General features: G+C 52.2%; 1 protein-coding gene and 1 long non-coding RNA gene across 4 annotated transcripts in view; one reads left to right on the top strand and one right to left on the bottom strand.

Annotated features, from left to right (window-relative positions):
• LOC102157576 lies at positions 853–15,887 on the bottom strand. Of its 2 annotated transcripts, XR_002343505.1 has the most exons (3): positions 9,673–15,887; positions 2,016–2,192; positions 853–1,924 (listed from the first exon to the last, which is right to left on the bottom strand). It is a non-coding gene; the product is annotated as an uncharacterized LOC102157576 (long non-coding RNA). The 2 variants fall into 2 exon arrangements; XR_303176.3 differs by lacking the exon at positions 9,673–15,887 and having other exon boundaries at positions 2,016–2,336.
• The window catches only part of KCND3 (potassium voltage-gated channel subfamily D member 3), a 226,828-nt gene continuing 220,365 nt past the window's right edge, over positions 16,801–23,263 (top strand). For both annotated transcript variants that reach the window (XM_001928519.7, XM_021090024.1), the window contains exon 1: positions 16,801–17,074. The gene's annotated coding sequence lies outside the window, so the exon portion shown is untranslated. The remainder of the gene's footprint in view (positions 17,075–23,263) is intronic.

Raw genomic sequence — 23,263 nt, forward strand, 5'->3', positions numbered from 1 at the left:
CGCTTTTACTTCTAGCCTGGGAACTTCCATATGCTGCAGGTGCAGCCCTAAAAAGACAGACCTGCAAACCTGTGATCACGCTGGAACCTTCTTTGTCCCACTCCCTCATCGTCCAGGCAGAGTGGTGGCAGTTGAGGGCAGAGTCCGTCCTTTCCACACACTCCCCAGGCAGCTCTGTGACCCTGGCTTCCACCCTTGTCATTTATCTTCCGTGTCACAATTTCTCCCTCGTGAGAATGGTGGGGAAAATGAGCACTATTTACCCCTCAGGTTCTGTCTACGGATGGTCCCATCCTGCTTTCACCTCAGTCTGGTAAACTCCCTCCAGAAGAGAAAGGAGGGGAGGACTCTTTCCCACAACCCTGACCCTGGCTGCATTGTTCTGATCCGCGTGGTGGCCACATGGAAAAGCACTGTCAGGGGACATTTCCTTTGCTTGGGGGCCCTGGATTCCAAGCTGCACCCCAAAAAGACCCCAGTGCCCAGAGGCAAACAGTAGCGCCTAGAATACAGACAACACTCAGTAAGTGGTTGTTGAATGAATAACAAAATGCTGAGGAACAGAAGATGCTCTCAGACTCCTCCCCTCACCCCCAGGGTTGCCAACCCCTGCCTTTGCAGCCTGTCTAATTCCTGAGTCTCTGTGCAGGAAGGAGCGAGGCAGCAAAGAGGAAGATGGAGAGAGCTTGAAAGGAACATTTTCCCATGATTCTCTCCTCTGTTTGTCTCTGAGGAGGACCTCAGGATCAAGAAAAACACACAGGCTTCCCAGGCCACCAAGCCCTCCTCATTCCTGGCCTCAGCCCTGGGCTCATGCCCTTCCACGCTACGGACAGAAGGAGGTAGACAGACTAGCTTGGAGACAACTTTAAGTGAATTCAATTACCATAGCAACCAAAACCACCAGAATGGAGATTAGACTCCAGACAGCAGTGATCCAGGCATCCAACACAGGCAGTAATCCAAAGGCCGTTATTTGTGAGACCAGGGCAGGGTTAGGGGAAGGGGCACCCCAGCTCGTCTACCCAACACCCCCCCCCATCTGCACTTTCTGGGACTCCTCAGCACTCCAACCTGCCGAGGAGCAGGTGGTCTTCCCTGCTGGGAGCTGGAGAGACCTGGGTGGGGGCGGGGGTTAGAGCACTGAACAGGTGCTGGCCTTCTGCTGGCCTCTCATTTTCTACCGTGTCCTTCCATGGATGGGCAGGGTACCAGCTGGCCTTCTGCACCTCTCCATGGAGTAACATTGAAGGCTAGGAGCTCTGGAGTCAGATTCTTTGGTGTTAAATCCCAACTCAACTAATGATCTTGAGCAAATTGCTGAAGATTTTCTGTGCCTTGGTTTTTTTCATCTGATAAATGGGGATGACAGTAGCTGCTCATAAGAGTGCTGTAAGGACTGGAAAAAAAAAAAAAAGAAGAATGCTTATAAGGCGTTAGCATAGTGAGTAGCACTTATTAAATGCCAGGCAAGAGTCTGTTGCCACTGCATCATTGCTATCGGTATCAATTTCATGATGATGAGGATGTGATGACAATTCCTGCTCCTTCTGGCCCTTGTCCATTTCTCTGCTATGAGCACTTTTCCAGGTCGAGGCACCAGTCTAAGGCAGGCAGAGAAGATTCCCAGGAGGCTGACAAGCTGGGTCATAGTGGTCAGTCCCCTCCTGCTCCAGAAGCCAGTCAGAAACCCAGAGGAACTGTATGGGCTGCCAGGCCAATGACCAACGGCCTTGTTCTCTGGGGATTTTATGCGGGCCTGCCAGCTGTGGTCAGCCAGCTGTGGTCAACCTGGAGAATCTCAGGAAGGACAGAACCCTGGAGGGTCTCATGCACCTGTTCATTTTACCCCCGAAGATGATAAACAAGTCTGTGATCTTCAGCCCAAAAGAACTGTTGCCTTCCCTAAAGCTGGAACTCTCATCTGTAAAACAGGGATAAAAATAAAGGCCAGTTTCAGAGAAATTGTAGACCTGTTCCCAAAGAACTGGGGGCGGTGATTTTAAGGCCCTCACCTCGTGAGTGTGTGGGTTTTATTTGCCATGTGTCCAAAGAAGGCAGAGATGATCCTCTTCGGTGATTCAAAGAACCTTTTCCCGGGGCCAGAGAAGGAGTGTCTGGGCTACCTCAGGGATGTGCTAGTTCTTTCCACAAGCATTTTTGAGCACCAGTGATGGTCAGACCTCACGCAGCTGCCAGGGAAGTCAAGACAGATAAGGCTCAGGAGTTCAGGAGTTCCCGTCACGGCTCAGTGGTTAACGAATCCGACTAGGAACCATGAGGTTTCGGGAGTTCGATCCCTGGCCTTGCTCAGTGGGTTAAGGATCTGGCGTTGCCGTGAGCTGTGGATCTTGAGTTGCTGTGGCTCTGGCGAAGGCTGGCGGCTACAGCTCCAATTAGACAATTAGACCCCTAGCCTGGGAACCTCCATATGCCGCGGGTGTGGCCCTAGAAAAGGCAAAAAGGAAAAAAAAAAAAAAGCCTCAGGAGTTCAGCTTGGTGGTTAAGGAAGACCTCAGAGGAACACATCCTGAGGTGCTACTGGACAGGGGAGGCGTGGTGAGGCTGCGTGGGGCAGCGCGGCTGAGTGTTAGAGAGGACTGGCATCTGGATTGGGCTGGAAGGAGGAATACGTTTTGCCCAGTGGAGAAGAAGGAAGGACTCGGCAGGCAGAGAAAACAGCAGGTGCAAAGAGGGAGTGTGAAAGGGCCTGGTATGTCTGGGGGAGGTGAGAAGTTTAGGGATGATAAAGTGTATGCATATGAGTGTGTGCGTGTGCACGTGCACCCATGCGTGTTGCGGAACGATAAGGGGGTGGAAAGAAGCATGGCTGGAGATGAGAACCAAGAGTTCATCTCCTTTTTTTTTTTTTTTTTTTTTTGGCTTTTTAGGGCTGCACCCTCAGCATATGGAAGTTCCCAGGCTAGGGGTCGAATCGGAGTTGCAGCTGCCGGCCTACACCACAGCCACAGTAACTTGGGATTCGACTGACCCACACCACAGCTCACAGCAATGCCAGATCCTTAACCCACTGAGAGAGGCCAGGGATCAAACCCGTGTCCTCATGGATACTAGTCAGGTTCATTTCCGCTGAGCCACATTGGAGCTCCAGTTCATGTCTGTTCTTCTGTCTCAAGAGATCAGCTGTTGTACAAGCCTGTAGATACTGTGGCCTGCTACGCTGGGCTTTGTCCAGCCTATTCTGAACATTCATTCCCCAAAACCAAAGGAGTTGTTGAGCTTGTTTTAGGGAAAACTCCAGCCTGTTTCTTAGGGTCTGCATTGCTCAAAGGTCTTGAATGCCCTCAGCTGACAGCTTCCTCCAGCCCAGCGTAAACAGCTCTGTCTGGAAAGGACCCCCATTCCCTCCAGGAAAGGTTGCACCTACACCCCAGCTGGTTTTGCTCTGCATTTCCGTGCCCGAGGCTGGCACAGACATCTGCCAGGCAGCACAACCTGTTCTGGGACCCTCTTTTGCTGCTCCACATCCAACCAATCAGAGTCCTAATGATTTTTATCTCTAGCATATTTCTCTCATGCCCCCTCTCCTCCGTGCATCCGCTGCTGCCCTAGCAGAGGCCTCATCATTCCTCTCTGGAATACTGCATCGACCTGCTAATTGGTCCCCTTGCTGCCCATCTGGTCCTCCTCAGATCTTTCCTCCACTCTGCTGGGCCTGAGTAGCTTCTTCTACCGTAGATGTGACTGCATCATGCCTTGGCCTGGAGCCCTTCGCTGGCTCCCTTCGGCCCGCAGGATGAAGTCCAGCTCCTTGGCTTGGCCTCCCAGCCTCAGGCCCTGCTTTGTCCTGCCTCTGGCCTCACATTCCAGGCACAGCTGTGCTCCTTCCTACACACCCTGCTATCTTTGCTGCCTGATGTTTGCCTCTTCCTCATGGCCATTCGGCTGATTCCTTGCCCTCTTTCCAGATTCAGCTCAGAGATCATCACCTCCAAAGCATCTTCCCTGACCCCTTGGGCTGGACCAGGTGCCCTCCCCACACTTCCCTAGCTCTCCCCACGCACACCTCTGTCACATGCACAAGCTGTTTTACCAGGTAGCTTTGTGATGCTCACCTCCAATTCTTCATCTGAGAAATGGGAATAATAATAGATCTACCTAATGAGATCAAGAATTTGTAAATCTAGCTTCACTTCTCCCCTCAGGCTTCACTGATACCCAGACAGCATTTAGTAAGCCTAACACATGAGTGCAAAACTCCCGCCCACTGTCCATCTTTCTCTTTAAACTGTGAGCTCTGAGAAGGCAGGGCCTGTGCCTATCTTGCTTGCCATCATGTGCCCGGGCAGTAATTAGTGGACCTTCGATAAGGACGTGGTAAATGAAGGAATGGTTTCATAAGTGTTTGTTGAACCATCGTTAGTGGATGAAGACCTATCATTTCAATTCAAATGTCTATTGAATGCCAGGCTCTGGGCTAGGGTTCCCACGTTGATACTTAGATGAGACAGGGGTGCATATAAAACTGACTCCTGTGTCTTGGTCAAATTGCACCTTGAGTTGGAACTTCAACCCAACTCATTAGCATTTGAGGTGGGTGACCTCACTAGGAAGGCTGTCCTGTGTTCCCTTCCCTGTCCACTTCAGAAATCTGTTGCAAAGAGAGAGCCGCCCAACACTGAACTGGTATTTGCAAAACTGAGTCAGGCGCTGGTTATGATGTTGGGAGCTTACCCTTCTGGGGATTCCAGTTGGTCTGGATGGGAGGAGCACCCCAGGAAAAAAGGGTATTTCACCCTCTTGTCAACAAAGGACATGGAATTTTCTAACTTTTTAATGTATGTGTTTCGTTTTTTTTTTCTTCCACACCAAGCCTGGCTGTCTCCATTCTTTATGACTCTGGGCATGATTTAACATGTACACTTAAAAAATGGAAGAACAACTTCTTAAATTTGCAGTAAATGTATTGTTCAATGAATTTGATTTACTAGTTATGAGCCATAGAAGAGCCACCATGGCAATTTATTGTGACGTCTCAGGAGTTGGAGTCCACCACCTCTATCTGCTCTAATTCCCATAAAAATAATCCAATGAAGGGAAGACCAAGAGTGCATCTTGGCATCTGCTTGGACTATAACTGCCACACCCTAGTCAGTATATCAAGGCTCCCTTCCAGACAAGGAGACCATGGCAGGTGTGGGAGGTGTGGGGCGGGTCCCATGGATTTAGTGGCATTTGTTCTGAGCTGTTGGTTGGGGTCAAGGAGCAGAGGCTCTGGGTACTGCAGCTTGTGAGAGATTTACAGAGCTGCACTTGCCTCCCTGGTGACTCTGCAAAGGAATTAAATGGATGGAAAACATGTGTGTGTGTGTGCGTGCGTGCGCTGAGGGGAGGGAAGGACCAAGACTTATAATTTAGAGGGATTCAGAAAGGTCAGTCACTTGGGAAAACCTCTGCAAGACAGTCTCTGCTTTTGATTCCTAAACCCAGGGAATGCTGGGAAAGGTGGGAGTTTTATAGCTGGTTGGGGGGCCAAGGGAGAGAGATGGAGGGAGGGGCAGGTAAGGCCTCCAGGGGGAAGAGTGTCCAACCTTAGCCCTACATGGAGGCATAGCTTAGCAGAGATGGGGAAGCAGGATCGAATTCCTGCAGAAGGAAAACCCTCAGGGGTAAAAGGAAAGCTGGGGGTTTAGACAGCCACTGTACCTCCAATACAGCAAGAATACAGGAGCCAGAGGCCTGAGAGCAGAAAGCGGAAAAGCAGATGTGAGGATTGGATAACAACATAAGACATGTTAAAGTGTGTTTGCTTAATTCAGACGACAATGGGCATTCCTAGAAAGCGTTCCACCAAAGGCCAACATGTTTAGATCTGTGTTTTGAAAAGATCATCTGACAGCTGTGGGGAAAGTACTGGCCTATTTGTCTAGGCTTCCGTTTCTGGAAAACTCCCTGCCTATCTTTGCCTAAGCTGAGAGGCACATTCCTCGGTTGCCTGCCAGCCTCTTGGTATCTGATGCTCAGCACCTGCACAGGTGCTGGGGTGACAATGAGAGGGCGCTCCGCTCTCAGAAGACAATCCGAGAAGACAGGCGGGGCTCATCCTGTTTGAAGAAATCAGAGCAAAGTGTTACCAGTGAGTACAGGAGGGTCGCAGATCATAGCCAGAGAGTTAACAGGTGGAGGCAGGAGCAAAACCCCAAGGTCTGGGTGAGGGGACAGACCTGCCACGCCGGAGCAAACCTCATTGCGGCTAGACCACCCTCTGTCCTCTCATGGCCAGCACCCCTAGCTCTTCCGTGGGATCTGGGGAGATGTGCATTGCAAAAGCTGGATCTAAGACTTGCCCAATAGAACTTTCTGTGACGGTGGAAATTTTCTCTATCTGTACTGTCCACTGTGGTAATCAGTAGTAATGTGTGGCTATTGAGCTCCTGAAATGTGACCAGTACAATTGAAAAACAGATTTTTCAATTTTAATTAATTTTAGGTTTTTTTTTTTTTTTTTTGTCGTCATTTTGCTATTTCTTGGGCCGCTCCTATGGCATATGGAGGTTCCCAGGCTAGGGGTCGAATCAGAGCTGTAGCCACCGGCCTATAATTTTAGTTTTAATGTAAATAGCCACTTGGTTAGTGGCTACCATATTAGCACAAGTCTAAGATGTGAGATCCTTGTAGACAGTTTTACCAAATGCTGAGCATGTAGGAGCATCTTGTGAACAATTCTCATTTCTCGTGCCTGGAGCCAGTGTGGTAGAAGGCAGGGACTTGAATGTTGACCTTGTCAGAGTTTAAATCCTATCTGTGGTCAGAGTAGGCTTACTACTTTAGTACATCTACCCGCATTTCAGTGGCTTAGCGTGATAAAAGTTTGTTTTTTCCCCGCATCTCATATACCAGTTGAGGTGAGGAAGGGTCTCTGCTCCACACAGTCATCCAGGAACCCAAGATCCACCCTCCTCTGGGTCCTTGAAATTCTCTCCATTAGACCGTGGATGGAGAAAGAAAGAGAACATGTAGAATTGGTATGGATGTTTTTTATGGGGCTGGCTTATACTGCCTTGGCCAGAACTTAGTAACATGGCCAAAGCAAACTGCAAGAGATTCTGGGACATGTAAAGTGGCTATGCCCATGAAAAAGAAGAACTGAGGGAGTTCCCATTGTGGTGCAGTGGTTAACGAATCTGACTAGGAACCATGATGTTGGGGGTTCAATCGCTGGCCTTGCTCAGTGGGTTAAGTATCTGGTGTTGCCGTGAGCTGTGGTGTAGGTCGCAGACGCAGCTCGGATCCCGTGTTGCTGTGGCTCTGGCGTAGGTCGGTGGCTACAGCTCCGATTTGACCCCTAGCCTGGGCACCTCCATATGCCGAGGGAGCGGCCCTAGAAAAGGCAAAATAAAAAAAAAAGAAGAAGAAGAAGAACTGAGTCTGATGAGCAACTAGTCTGTCTCTGCCACTGGTATTTACTAGCTGTGTGACGTTAGGCCTTAGTTTTTTATCTGTATGATGGGAGTAAAATAAGAATTGGTAAAGGTGAAATGAAATAATGCATGTAAAAGATGCCAAATTCAGTTGGGATTCAGGACTAAAATTCTTGCCTCTCAGTTTAGGTCTCATTTCAGCTGTTGGGCAGCAGCCCAGCTGAGCCCAGAAAGCTTGCATGGAGGCACTGCTGCATGGCCTTTTTTTACACATGCTCCTTTCTCCCCAAGGAGCAGCTCAGACTTTGGACAGAAGTCAGTAAGCCCTTGAGCTTGTCTAACACAGGACTACCCCTTGGGCAAAGGTGCAAGTACTGGCCAAATGTTCTTTGCCTGCTGCAGGGGTAAGGAGAGAGGAAGAGATCTCATTCCCTGGATGAGAGATGGATTTTGATGGCCATAGGAGGGTGCAATTACTGAAATATTTACAGATGAAACTAATGACATCTAGAATTTGCTTCCAAATTATTGGAGAGTGGTGATGAGTAGGGGTACAGATAAGTCATGATTGGCCTTGAGTGGATAATTATCAAAGCTCAGTGGTGGGTTTAGGGGAGGGGCAATTCTCTCCTCTTTTGTATATGTCTGAAATTTTCCATAACAAAGAACTTTTTAAGGGCACTGAGGATTCGTCTTTAATAGGCTTTGCAGAGAAATCCAGAAACCTCTTATGACCTTGCAGAATGCGGAGAGTAGCTGGACTGTGTTTATTTACTTGTTGACTCACCAAAGCAATTAACAATTTTGCAGCTGGGTTTCCCGCAAACCCAGTGAGGCAGAAACACCCAACCCAAGCCTTGAGCTCTGAAGAAAAAATGAACTTGAGTATGAGTAGCATAGATGTGCAGAGCTGCAAGGGGCCTTGGAGCTCATGAGCCGTGGCTGTTTACCATAAGGAAGTTGGCATCAAAAACTGGTGTACAGGTCCCCTCCTCAGAACACTTTTGCAAAGGCTGGAGATTTGATTTTAGAGCGCAAAATTCAGACACAGCCCATCTTGTTGCTTATAGTTGCGTCAATCGGGCCAGTTTTATAAGTAGACAGTGACTCTATGGAGTTGGGAAGAGTCTCCTATCCCCCTAAAACTTTCCCTGCCGAGCCCTCCTATGGGTGGGAGTGCAAGCTGGTACAGCCACTGTGGAAAACAGTATAGAGGTTCCTCTAAAAACTAAAGACAGGAGTTCCCGTCGTGGCGCAGTGGTTAACGAATCCGACTAGGAACCATGAGGTTGCAGGTTCGGTCCCTGCCCTTGCTCAGGGGTTAACGATCCGGCGTTGCCGTGAGCTGTGGTGTAGGTTGCAGACGCGGCTCGGATCCCGAGTTGCTGTGGCTCTGGCGTAGGCCGGTGGCTACAGCTCCGATTTGACCCCTAGCCTGGGAACCTCCATATGCCATGGGAGCGGCCCAAGAAATAGCAACAACAACAACAACAACAAAAAAGACAAAAGACAAAAAAAAAAAAAAACTAAAGACAGAGTTGCCACATGATCCTGCAACCCCACTCCTGGGCATATATCCAGAAAAAAGCTATAATTCAAAAAGATACATGCACCTCTATGTTCATAGCAGCACTATTCACGATAGCCAAGACGTGGAAGCATCCTAAATGTCCATCGACAGATGACTAGATAAAGAAGATGTGCTACATTATACAATGGAATACTACTCAGCCATAAGAAGAATGAAATAGGAGTTCCATCGTGCGCAGTGGTTAACGAATCGACTAGACCATGAGGTCGGGTTCGTCCTGCCTTGCCAGTGGTTAACGATCGCGTTGCCGTGAGCTGTGTGTAGGTGCAGACGCGGTGGATCCGCGTTGCTGTGCTCTAGCGTAGGGTGGTACAGCTCGATTCAACCTAGCTGGAACTCATATGCGTGGAGCGGCTCAAGAAATACAACAACAACAACAAAAAAAAAAAAAAAAAAAAAAAAAAAAAAAAAAAAAAAAAAAGAAGAAATAATGCCACTTGCAGCAACATGGATGGACCTAGAGATTATCATACTAAGTGAAGTAAATCAGACAAACACAAATATCATATGATATCACATATATGAAAAATCAAAAATATGACACAAATGGACTTATCCGTGAAACATAAACAGACTCATAGACATAGAGAACAGACTTGTGATTGCCCTGGGGAAGGAGAGAGGGGAGGGAAGGATTGGGAGTTTGGGATTAGCAGGTGCATGCTATTATGTATAGAATGAACAAACAAAAAGTCTTACCATACAGCACAGAAAAATTATGTTCAATATCCTGTGATAAGCCATAATGGAAAAGAATATGAAAAAGAATATATATATATTCTTTGCTATACAGCAGAAATTAACACAACATTGTAAAACAAATATATGTCAATAAAATAAATTTTAAAAAAGCACCCCTTCCTTGTTTCTCCATTGGATGCATGAAATCCCACCCGCTCTATTTCATGGCCTTGGCTTTCATTATCCTGTTAAAATGTGAATACCATATCTCTAGGCAGGATAGTTTAAATGATTTATCAGTTCTTGCTGATGAGGAGGGAATGGAGAGAAATGGGCCCTTGAAGTTCAAGGCTGCAGACATGGGTGCCACAGAATGGAGAGAGGAGCCAATAGAAAAAAAGGTGTCTAGACACAAATTTCTCTGATCTCACACATTTCCCTTGGTATGAGAATAACCACATGGAAAGACCTCGAGTGACCTATCTGAACTTCTTCATGAACAAGCACTCTGCCTTTGACTTAAAAGAGCTAGTTTCAAACACTTTTAAGGTCAGTTACAAAATGATTTAATGGCCAATGTTTTTATTTATAAATACATATGAAACGTTATGTGCATTATCTAATTCAATCCTCATGAACCCTATGAGTCAAGACCATCACTATAATTCATTTTATAGGTGAGGTAACTGAAGATCAGAGAAGTAAAGTAACTTGCCCAAAGTCACACAGCTTGTAGAGTCAAGATTTAAAGCCAGATCTGTCCTGAGCCCATGTTCTCACCACTAAGCCTCCACTGTCACAGGTTTCCTGATGTGGCTTACACATAATTTTATACTTAAAAGTCCAGCAAGCTTTGGTCTTGGCATCTCTTTGTGCCAAGCCTAGGTTTTGGCTAACATGTTTTTGATGGGCCCTGTCGCTGGGTTTTATGGTGAGCACAGTCACAGCTGCCAGCAGCCCAGGTACATTTCCACCAACTGCATCCTGGCTGTTCCCAAGGAGGTGATATTCTGGGGAAGTGATTGACATTCTGCCAGAAAGGAAAGAAAAGAGTTCCCTAGAAACCAAACTGATTCAAGAGCAGAACACTGGCCAGGTCTCTGCAGGCAGCATCGACTGAGGTTTTCTTTGTAGATCTGGAAAGGTTGGAGGAGAGGGGCTTTGGGCCTTTTTTCACCTGGGATCAGCCAAAAATTGAAACCCTCATCCTTCCTCTCTGAACTCATGACAGTGCTTCCATTCAATCAGATAGGACCTTGAGACTGATCAGTTGACAAATTTACCACGTATTCCTCAGTTACACACCATCAAGGGAGCCATGCAAATGAAAGTTAAAATAAATTCCTAATGCAAAGTTATTGAGCATCCACATTGCACCGAGCCCTGAGTTAGAACATTCAGAAGTGTCTAAGATGTGGTCCTTCCTTAAATGGCTTAAAACCAGAGATGGGGGCTGCCATGCAAAAAACCAAGGTAATAAGGTAATAAGAACTCTCTGAGGCATGCAGGAAGAACTGTGGGAGCCCAAGTGGGTAATAGTTAATCCTCCTCGGGTGTGACACTGAAATTTACCAATATGTCTTATGTGACCTTTGGGCTGGGTATTGAAGGTCCGGGGCTGAGTGGAAATTTGCTAGGAAAAGAGAAGGAAATAGGAAGTGATGGAGGGCATTTCTGGAAGATGGTATAGCATGTACAAAGGCATGAAGGCGAGAAATGATGTGATCTGGTCAAGTAGCAGAGAAAAGTCTGCCTGCTGGAAAGAAGGGAATGTGTGACCATGGAAGAAGGTAAAGCGACAAAGGAAGTACAGGAGATGACACAATGAGAACAGGGTTTTACAGGAAACGATCTGTTGGAGAAGGTTGAAGGGGAGAGGTAAGATGAAGCAAAGGGGTGCCTGTGTACAAGGATGAAGATGCCAGGAGATGGCTAGGAGTTAGGGTGCACTCAGGAAGGAACAGTCAACACCTGAATGAGCTTGAAACCAAGGGCTCCCCTCAACTTTCCAGGGAAAGGGGCAGATGGAGAAGCAGAGAAGACAAAGGACAGAGCCCCAGGAAATATCAGTGTGCAAACAAAAAGAGCCTCCAGGGGAGAGCAGAGCAATCATAGCACCTATGATCTGCACCTTCGGCCTCCACCAACCTTCCTCCAAATTATCACTAGCAAAAAACTGAACAGATAAATAGTACTTTTTTCCTTCCAGTGCCTGTGTTCCCCTTGTCATACCTGCTCTCCTGCTCCCCTTCCCTCCTCTTCCCTCGCCTGACATCTCCCAATGAGGGAAGTCCTGACGAAGGGAACACCCCCTGCCTTCACCTGTAAGGCCCCCCACCCGGTCCCCAGGGATCTGCCTGGCTGGAGCAGGTCCCCTGGAAGGGTTTGCTTGCAGAGCCTTCTTTAACAACTTCTCATTTGCCATCACTAGTCTAAACATTTTGGTTAGTGCAATGACCACTCAGACAACGGTTGGCCCTCCAAATGGGGTTAGTGCTGCAGGAAGGGAAGCTTCCTCCACTCCCTCAGGAAGGACCAAAGCATCTGATGGTTGTGGGTGTCCAGCCATCAGGGCCACCAGTGTTGGACGGTACATTCTGGCCTGGCCACGCTGGACAATCTGGGCTGATCCCCACAGATGCACCCCTGGCCCCTGAGACTGGGCAGAGCACCTCAGCGTGAACTCTACCACCAACCTCCTCACCTTGGGAAATAAGAGGCAGCCCAGGCACCAGCAAGCTTTGGGCTCCTCAGGAAGACTTCACCCTGGAGGAAACTCAGAAGGTACAGCCCCAGCCGGACACAATAAGCCCTGACCCCATGCCCAACCTCCAGAGGCCAACCAAAGGAGAGGCCAACAGAGCCAGGTCAAGAGGGTCTTAGGGCAGACCCTCTATCTGACTGAGGCGGCCACTCTACTCTCAAAAGAGCAGAACTCCAGCAGCTTGTTGGTGGGGGGGGGGGGTTGTCAAAAGGGAGCGTTCACTCCAGATGTTTGGCCTGGGATGCATGAAGCACCGTTGGTTTTTCTGTCTACAAAATGGTGGTGCGGACAGGGTCATGGAGACCCAGCAAGGAGTCAGACTATGGCGGCACCTCACCCTCAGGTGGCTATGTTAAGCCTGATACAATCCAAAGACCTGCCAAGCTGCCTTGGCTCCCCTGGAGCCTTCCTATGTTTGGTCCTTTAGAGCGCCCCCTCCTGTTAGCGGCTTCCTGAATCGCCCACTGCAACACCTTGGGGAAGCCGCTAAAGCTCTCTGTACCTTAATTCAATGCTGGGGGACAGAGGCAAAATAAACTCTGATGGCCACTGAGTAAACGCTCATATGCCCAGCTGTGGGAATAAGGGGTAGGTGGCAATGGCGGGATCAAAGCCAGAGAACCCCAAGCCCAAGGGGAGGGAGGCTCAGTGAGAATGAAGGGCCGCCCCTACTCAGCCCCCACTGCAGCTCCGCTTCCATAAAGCCTTACTCTACATATTTAGGGAAAGAAGGGAAGCTGGGGCCATGTGGGGATCTAGGGTCCTTATTTACTCCTCCTGCATAAAACAGGCCCTCAGGAAATGCCCCACAGGCCTCTGTCTGACATGGTCCAGCCCCTTCTTTAACCCCAGTCCTGTGGCTCTTCCTCTATTCATCAGCAGAGGTCTCCCCCTTTGGGGGCTTAAGGAATCAACCACCTCAACCAGGGAACTTGACCCATTATGGGCTGTGGCCTGGCATTGTTACTATTACATGCAAGGAAATGTGTGTCTGCCTGTGTCTGTGGGTACGGTCCAGCGGTTCCACCTTCCTGCCCAGGCAGATTTCACACTTCCTGCTCCCACCACTCTTGCCTTGAACTCCAGGGACAACCAGCAATTACACTGTACTTCCTATGTTCCAGGCATTGTTCTAAGTGCTTTACCTGCGATAATTATTTTTCTCCACAAGGCCTTATAAAGTAGACAGTACTATTTATTGCCATTTTAGAGATGAGGTAATCAAGGCACAGAGAGGTTAAATAGATCACAGAGCCAGTAAATAGCAGAGGCAGGTTTAAATTTAGGCAATCTGCGTTCCAAGTCTGTTTTTTTTTACCTCCAAGATACACGGCACCCAGAATGTAGAAAGTCAGCCACCCTCCAAATTCCTGCCTCGTCAAGGGGCAAATTGTTGAAGCAGACCAGCCACAAGCAGCAAAAGCAACCTTTCTGGACATTCTGAGGCACAGCTTCTAAAAGCAAGCCTAGCAGAGCAGCCCAGGGAAATCCCTGCGCAGACACACCGGCCCGGCAAGTCAGCAAACCTGGAGGCTACAGACTTGGAGTTGGGCTGCCTCTTAGACCCACAGTCCACACTGTGACAAGCTCTGCAAATAGCGGCCAGAGCCATGGGACTAAAGAAGAATCCTCATGTGTGCACAGCTTGGAAAGGACACACACACAGAGCACAGCCGTCCACAGGAGCACCGTCTTTAAATAGAAAAGAGAGCCTGAAATATATCCTGAGCTCGCTTGCGCTCCCTCCACCACACGCGCACACGGCCAGGGCCAGTTGAGGAACAAACGCCTTAGCTGTGGCGGTGGCAAGGGAAGGAATTCTAGTGCCCTGGCAACTTCCAGTTCCTATTTAAAATATCTGAATTGGGAGCATGAACAAGCTCCCAAATTAGCTTTTTAAATAGAAGCCCAGAGTTAAAGGAAAAGCGGCCGTGTCATGGGGGAAAACAAGTGAGAATCCCGGCCAGGCCAGGCCAGAGGCAGAGAGGGGAAAGGCGAGGCCAGGAGTGCGGGAAAGATGCCAGAGAGGGTGGGAGCTAGAGGGAGGGCAGATCCGCGGGCAACGGCTCCTTCAGCTGCTAAGTCAAGGGACCTCCCTTCTGCTTATTACTTGCTCTCTTATTTTCCAGGTCACCTGGTGGTGAGAAGGGCTTGTAAATAAAACCACACTGACCTAGACTAGAAATTCAAGTCTTTCCCATTTTCCTCTAGATCTTCTCAACAGGAAGGAGAGTGTAGGTTACACTTACATGATGGGCTGTGAGCCTGCGAGGAATGGGGCCAAGTGTGTGAGTGCGTTAGAGGTACTGGAGGAGGAAAATGCCCCCAGCTAACTGTTCCTGGAAACCTCCACACTCTAGGGCAGGGTCCGCCCCTGAGCTACCTACAAGATGCAAAACAAAGACGGGAAAGCCGGGGAGTTCAAAGCTGGGCAGAAATAAAGTACTGGGTTTACCTCTCCCAAGTTGGACTTGGGGCCCGAGGGCTGAGGGAAAACTGCCCCTCCCTGCACCTGCCCACCCAGAGTCAGAGGAATTCCCAGGGGTCAGAGCAATAAGGAGAAAATTAGCTCTTCCCCTGAGGGAAGGGAGGAGGAAGGTGGAAGCAATGCCAAGGCCTTCCCTGAATTCTTCCCCGCTCTGCCAGGGAGTGGCACTGTTGTTAATCATTATTACTGTATGCAAATCAGTATGCAAATCCCACACGCGGGACTCCTGGCAAATGCTAATCGAGCCCACGCCCACCTCTTGAAGGGCCAATTGTACACCTTTCAGACAGACACGCTGAAGGGGGCTTTGGGGAGAGCGGGAGGCCTGGGTGAGTGAGGGGCTCCGAGCGTCCAGGGGCTCATAGGGAGGGCCCCGGGCCAAAATGGCCCACCCCCAGCCCTTAATCTAGAACCTGGCTAGGGGTTCTCACAAGCCGGAGGCTCCGTTTGGACCCAGAGAGGATCTTTCCCAGTCCCCTTCAAGCACGCCCTCCCTTCAACCGCACGCTTTGCTTTTCCCTCGGTCTCTGTCTCACACCCAGAACTGTGGTCGCTCGAGCCCTGCGTTCCGATCCCTGCCGAGGCACGGAGCCGTCTCGCCTCCAGAGCTCCAGGTAGAGATCTCAGGTTTCCGGACACACGGAAAGCTGCAGCCGCTCGGGTCTACACGGGCGGCGGGGACTAAACCTTCCGCGGGGCCGTACACCACTCTCTGGCTGCTCCGAGGCTCCATCCGCCCGACCCTTCCGGCTAGTCGACCGCCCGCTCCCCAGCCAGGGCCGAGGCACTGGACAGCGGGGATTCCGGGCTTCAGAGAGGGACCGAGGGACTGGGCAGACTTGGGTTGAGAGTTCACGCTCCCAAGTCCAGACCCTCGGGTCTGGGGTACCGGGTACACGTGGAGGGAATCCCTCCCTTCGGGTCGTGCCCCTCTCGCTCTGGAAGGAGAGCGGCTCTTACACGGAGCAAGGGCATCGTGTATCCTCCCTCCCCACCCCACCCCCGCCACACACCCCGCCCCCAGGACCTCTCCAGCCCTGGCACTCGGAGCTCAGAGCCGCGGCGAGCCTTGAAGCTTGCGCGGTGGCCTGCTCCACCTCCCCAGGTGGCAGGGCTCGGCCGCATGCAAGTGCTGGTGCCGCGTGGACAGTCGGTGAGAAACACTCAGCTGGGTCCACACACACCCCACGCGCGCACACACTGGCGCTCCCTGCCACCTCTCCCCGAGTCCCCATCACACAAGACCCCGAGCTCACGCTTACGCCTACTCCCCGCTCCACCCCCACCCCCAGGCCGAGCTCACCTTGCCACGCTCATCCCTTTGCCCACCCTCGCTGGCACACCCGCTCACACCCGCGTCGGCACACTCTGCCACCTCCAGGCACACCCTAGGATTCCTCCACTGGCCCGGGGAGACGCACCAGGCTCTGCCTCTTCTCCCTGCCCCCCACCCCCGCTCACGCGCGCGCCCCTCTACACACACACACACACACACACACACACACACGCACACCCTCGCGCGGGGAGTCACTCCCCCTAGCACGCCCTCGCCCTGGGCACCCTCCCGCGGCGAGCCTCCAGGTCCTGCTCATCTCTCCCTCCGCTGCCAGGCGGCCCGGCGCTCTCCGGCCGGGCCTGGAGCCGCTCGGCCGCCGGGGATCGGTAGGGAGCCGAGGGCGCAGCCTCGCCGCCTCCCCGGACTCTCCTCTGCGCCCCGCCCGCGCCGCGCCCCCACCACCTCCCCCTCCGGGAGAGGGACCTCGCCAGGCAGCCGGTGGCCCGCCGGGCTCCGCTCCGCGCGGCGCCGGCAGCGGCGGGGGCAGGGCGCGAGCGAGGGAGCCCGCGAGCCCGCGAGCCCGCGAGCGGAGCGGCGAGGCGGGGAGGGGACGTGCTGCCGAGCCGGGGCTGGAGCAGCAGCGGCGACGGCGGCGGCGGCAGCGGCGGCGGCGGAGGGAGGGCCCCACGGACAGACGGACGCACGAACGGACCGAGCGAGGGAGGGAGCGAGCGAGACTTCGCCGGCGAGGAGGAGCGGCGCGAGCGGCGACTGCTGGGCGCTTCCCCGCGCTGCTGGGTGCTCGGCGCCTCCGCGGCCCCCGGCTCCCGGCCGCAGCTTCCTCGCGCGCGCGGGGCGCGGGGTGCGGCGCCCGGGGCTCGCTTAGCCGAAGGTAAGAGGGACGCGACCGAGCCTTCTGGAGCCAGGAAGTGCGAGGAGCGCTGCTCCCACGCCTGTTGCTCCAGCTGCCCACGCGGCACCCTCCCACTCCCGCGCCCGGGTGGGTGGGCGCTGGGGCGCCGGAAGGATTGGGGGTGGGGCCGGCGCCTTAGGGGAGCAGGCAGCCGGCCCGGGGGCGTCGGTTCCCGCGGGCTGCGGAGCCACCTCCGGGCAGCGAGGCGCTGTGAGGTTTGGGGGTGGGAGTGCGAACCTCTGCCCTCGTTCCATTGGCCTGCCTTCCCTCGGGGGTGCCAGAGGCAGCGCCCCGGGATCTGGCGGCAGGTGGCGACGGCTCGCTCGGTCCCCCGCTCTTTGTGAGAGGAGAAGGAGAGAAATGGCTGAGGGTGGAAGCTGGGTGCACTTTGGGGCTCTTCACAAAGTTCTCCAGCCGGGCGAGCCGGTGGTGTGCCTACCCGGGGCTGGGGGCCCGCGCTTCTGGGCCCGCCCGACGCCGCTCCCACCCTGCGAGCTCTGGGAAGGGTCTCTGAGTGACACCGCGGGCCAATGCGGCCCCGAGGAGGCTTCGAAGGACTCCCTTTGCGAGGTGTTTACACTGGGGATGAGGCGCGGAAGGGACTGGGCAGAGAAGTTACCTGGAATCCACTGAATTCCTGCACTTGCTTGGTGTTGACATTTGAATCCAGTCCAAGATGTTTTGCTTTTATCCTGGGCAGCCGTGATATGTCAGCAACAGGCTGAGGTTCGGGACCTGGAAGCTTAGAGCGAAGAGAAGGCTCGGTCTTTCTCAAGAAGGGGTGTCTGAACTTTCGCGCTGTCTTAGGTACACTGAGCTCTTTTAAAGACCTGATTGCTATGTGGTGCATGATGGTACTTTGCATGAATGTACGGTGATAGTTAAATCCATGCTTTATTTACTGCTACTTCAAGGGAACCTGTATATTTAATGTCTGTAGAAAGGGGGCCTGGGCGTGCATGAATTCAATGCAGAGCGTGTGGACATTTCCCCATGTGGACACATTGGCACAGGGCGGGAAGGGATGCTTATTTTTCCTTGTCTACTGGAATGCCGCAAAATGCAAGTACACAAGAGACCCCCAGAGGAAGAAAGATTAGTAGCTCCTTCGTTCCCTTTTGCTGTTGAAGAGGCTGGAGGAAAAAGAAAAAAGAGAGAGTTCAGGAAAGTGCCCTGGCCAGCCCAGAAGTGGCACTGTGGGTGATGAGGATGTCTGTGTGCCCCAGGCCTGTACTCCAGGGATCCCCAGCTTGGCACACTGTCGGTGTCATGCCTGCCTCCTCTAACCCTGTGGGCCCAGGAGAAAGCTCCCTGGGTTTTCGGGGCCCTTCCTTCCCCCAGACGGTCCCTGTTCTGGGCTGAGGGATATGATGTAAAATTGTGGAAAGTAAAAGTTTCCAGAGATTCTGCACAGCCAGCTCGCTGCCCAGGTCCCCCCCTTTGGGGGGGGTTTCGTTGCCTTGTGCCTGGGCACAGGTTGGGTGTCCGTCCCCAGGACAGGCTGTCTGATCACTTGGCCCGCTTCTGGCCCTCTGCCTCCCCCACAGAAGCTGGGGAACGGGGCTGCCTTTTTACAGCAGGGCAAATGTGTTTCCCTTTTCCATGATTTTTTTTTTTTTTTTTTGCCTGTGTCGTTTCAGCACTCACCTGTTTTAAATGTCTCTTTCCCATCCTCCCCCCACCCCCATCTTTTCCCACTGTCAAACTCTTCTGCCAAAAACAAAAATAGCTTCAGATTTTTTCATTTGTAAGGCGTCCACGTCCTAGTAAAACCTTGGCATTTGAGGCCTGTGCAGTGCCATTGGCTGGAAATGGGGCCGCACTGTGGTGCCTGTTGCAGGAATTCATAGCCAGGTCGGCTCTGGGAGGTGTTGGTGCCCGTCAGAGGGCGAGCGCTGTGGCAAGAACCCTTGCTTGAGCCGGGTCATGCCTGCTAGGTGGTGTGGAGGGTATGGTTGGTGTGGCTTTAGGCGTAGTATCTGGTGGGACACTTTTCCTTCCTTTCCAAACTCAGACACACACACACACCACACACACACACACACACACACACAGGGCAGGGAGAAAGTATCGATACCTTTTTGGTACCTTTTACCAGGGGAACAGGACTTGACGCTCTGGAGACAGCCTGGCCCTGTTTGGGAAGATTGTCCTGGATTAACGCATGGGGTGAAGGTTTGGCCTTGGGACCAGAGGCTTTTATGATAGATAGGGAGGGACTGCTCTTCCGTCCCCAGCTCTCAATTATTCATCTGAAAGCAGTCTGTAAAATACTCATGGCCCTCGGAGGAAAGGAGATGGGCATGGCTGGAGAGGGAAGTGGTGGGGCTCAGCTTGGCAGGGGAAGGTACCAGGCAGTGAGGCATGGGAGTCAGGGAGAGAGCACTGGGAATCGGAAGCCCAAGGGCACCACCCTCCCAGGGTGCACAGCTGCCTACCTGGCCTAGGCAGGGTGCTGTAGGGTCCCTCTTGGCTCTGTAATCACTCACTTACTCTTGGCTCCTGGATCTCCCTCAAGGTCCTGCCTTTCTGAGCTCCATTCTGGGATAGAGCAGGCGTGCTAAGAGTCAGAAGCCCAAGGTCCAGGGTCTGGAGCCCGGCCCCCTTTACCCTTCAGAAGGGTGGTCGGAAGTTCTATGGATGAACTGGGCCTTGGATGCCTTGAGTTCTGAGCGATGCAGGTTGTGCGCCCTTTTCTGGGCACCGGCCTCATGAGGAATTCCCAGAACTGCCTTTGCTAAAAGGAGGCTCCGACGAAGTCTGTCCCCACAGCCGCAAACCCAGATGCTCTACTTCCTGTTTCACACGGGGGACTGTCATGGAGCAGCCTCAGCGAGACCAGAGCTACAGGCGTCATGTCCTGGATCCAGTCGAATCAAGGATTATTTGAGCTAAAGCTCTCCTTGTCACTTTCCTGTTCGCTTCTCTCATTTGACAGATGAGGGTTGTGAGGCCCAGAGGGCAATGGGGGCTTGCGGTCACAAGTTCAAAAAGAATTGGAACTGGAATGTAGGGCCTCCAGACCCTATGCTTCCTGCTGCCTGGGGGCAGGGAAGGCAGGGTGGTCTCTGCACCCTGCTTGTGGGAACAAACGTATCTGGCTACACCCAGATCAGGAAAGCCATTTGGCAGTGAGCTCATCAGTGGCCTGTTGGAAAATCATCACTTCCCATATACGTGGAACCTCGGCACTTTGAAGGAGTCTCGGCTCCTTTCCTAAAACTTGTCAACATAAATGTCCATGTCAAAGGATTTTAATTAACTGTTGCTGTAAAAGTGCCTCACACAGCGCCCATCATCAGTGATCAGTAAACGTTAGCGGATCTGAATGGAATTATCTTGTAGCCATGTTTACACCGTAGGCTTGCTTCCCAAACCCCCCTCGCTCCTTAGAAAACCTAGCTGAGTGTGTGCTAAGGGACCACAAATCCTCCTAGTAACCTAAAGGAAACTCGGGGAGTTAGAAGGGTAAATTTCTTGAGGAAAGATCCAAAATGCAGAGGCTCTTGTACCAGCCTTGGATGGGTTGTCAGGCACTGCCTCAAACAAATCCCCCCCACACAGCCCGTCCTTTCCTCAGTTCCCCTAATCAAGAGCTTATCAGGCCTGCGCTGTTTTTCTGTTCCCTGAGTGGTGACATTTATGGGGAATGTCATTGTCATTCCTGATGTCTTCTGTGGCACCTGAATCAACCTCCCTGTCTGAGGAAGCAGAGGGGCCTGTGAAAATGCTCCTTAGCGTATGTGGGGAAACTGAGGCAGAGATTGGCTCCTCCGGAAAACTCAACTGGGAGCCACAGTGCATCACAGGCACTTAAGTTGGATCCATCTTCAGTGTTTACTGAGTGATTGCAGAGAAAATGCCTACTCTTGAAAACCCCTGAGAGGCAAGGCGTGGAGTAAAATCAATGGACTGCAGATGGCATCCATAAAATCTGGGTTTCCACCCACTGTCGGTAGGTTGAACACCTACTGATGCAGTGCATCTTGCAGCCTCTGGAGTTGTCACATAAAAATCCAGGTGTCATGGCCTTGACCCTTGAGCTTATCGTGGGATGGGGAAAGCAGGGAAGAAGCCCTGGCGGTAACCTTGAACGCCACATAGAGACGCTTGGGTTTAAATCTCTCTGCCCGTTTATTACATCCTTTAGCCAGTTGTATCTCCTCATGCTTCATCCTCCTCATCTGCACAACGGGGACGACAGTGGTGCCTGCCCCCTAGGGGTGTTGGTGGGGTCGATTGAGGTGGTCCCATGTAAGCACGTGGAACTGTGTTGCCTGGCAGTCAGCCCTCCGGAAACGTCAGCTACTGCTCTTCTTACAGGAAGACCCTGAGAAGCTCTATAGCACAGCGTTTCAGGGCACGTGGTGTGGGGTCAGACAGCCTGGGGTGGGAGCCCTATTCCCCGCTCTTCGGGCTGGTAGACTGAGGCATTTCAGACCTGTTTCTAGGGTTGCCGTGAGGATTACATGAGAGGATCCCCAGGAGACAGTGCAGTGCCTGGCACAGAGTAAGTGCCCAATGACTGTGGGCCACGGTTATCGATAGAACCCGTGGAAGGTGCCTTGTAAGCCAGGGTGAAGGACGCTAGGGAAGAGGGTCAGACGAAGTGCTGAGAGCCCAAAGGAGGAGAGAATTTCAGAGAGGGGAGAGGAGGGCGCACCCCGAGAGAGGGAGAAGAACAGGTGGGATCCTAATAGGAGGGCTGGGTGGAGGGGGAGGCTCTTCCCCACAGAAGGACGAGAGCCCACAGCCAGACCCCACAGGGCTGTGCATGAATGAGCCCGTCTGTGGTCCAGGATGGGAGCCTGGGACATGGGGCTGGAATGAGAGGCCAGGATCCGTTTGTGGAAATGCCAGCATGCTGGGCCAACGGGTTTGGACTTGATTTTGTAGACTGTGGGAAAATCTTGCTTTAGGGAGACGACCCTGAGCAGAATGGATTTACCGGGAACAGGAGAAACAGAGGGGGGAGGGGGGAGACGAGACACCTGCCAGTGGGAAGGAGGCCTGAGGGAAGAGGGGCCTTAGTGAGGGCAGTAGAGCCACTGTCTCATTATTTGGCAATTCTGGGGGGTGGAGCAGTGAGGAAGATGGCCAAGGCAACAGGCCTGGGGTTGGGGATGCCACGAGCAAAAGGTGACGAGCAGGAGTCTTTTTGCAAGGCTCAGGCCTGCCTAGTTTCAGAGGCATCCAGGTGGGAAAGTCCAGTGGTGGCTCAGGAATGAGAGGAGGTAGAGAGCTGGCACATCCAGAAGAGCTGGGAGAAGCAAGCAGGGTTGCCAGGGGAGGTTAAGCTCAAATCCCCACGAGAAGGCTCCTGTCTGCCTCCTTTATTTAAACCAACTGAATTCCAGAGGGTGCAAATAATTCTGAGATAGGATTGGTTCTGCGTGATCAGTTTAGGATTTGTGAAACTGAGTGTGTCAACCCCAAACAATTTCCCGTTGCTGTTACGTGTGTTTCTGTGTCACCACATGGATCCCCACAGATGGTATACATTTGGGGATTGCAGAGTCATTTCACTATTGTCTTTAAAAAGCCAGATTTGCGAAGGTAAATCTGTTTCCCAAAGCCAAATATAATTCCCCGCAGGCCACTGTTCCCTCCATCCATGCAGGTGATGGGGAAGTGTGTACACGGCATGGTTCAAAGAGCGGTGGGTGAAGGGGGCCCCCCGCCCTGGAGGGACCTCTGAGGGTGGAGCGAGGCCAGGTGAAAGAGGCTGGCACTGGAAAGAGTATTGTTATATAACCCAGGGTGGGCAGATGGAGACGGGAGGCGAGGAATCTGGAGATGGCAATAAGCGTGGCTCAGCTTCCCTGGGAGGAAGGAGGGACAATGCATGGAAGGCAGGTGAACCAGGAATCGAGAGTCCTTTGCAAAGTGGAGGAGGAACCATAGCCCCACCGCCTCTCCACATCTTTCTCTCAGGGCTCTGAGGGTGTGATTAGACACAAAGTTGCCAGCTGTCCCAGAGAGTAGCTTTCCACCAGGGTCAGCGGTCTTCAGGGGACTTGAGGACAGAGCTCCACTGAGCCCTGGGTCTACTGGGGTCACCTGCCATCTCAGGGAATTTTCCAGACATGGGTGGCCCCAGGCTCCCCACCGGTGAGGCGTGGAAAGACTGTTTACCTGATCGCCCACATCCACACACCATTGCTGATC

The sequence above is a fragment of the Sus scrofa genome, chromosome 4, assembly GCF_000003025.6.
Source record: "Sus scrofa isolate TJ Tabasco breed Duroc chromosome 4, Sscrofa11.1, whole genome shotgun sequence".
In the NCBI taxonomy this organism is placed as follows: domain Eukaryota; kingdom Metazoa; phylum Chordata; class Mammalia; order Artiodactyla; family Suidae; genus Sus; species Sus scrofa.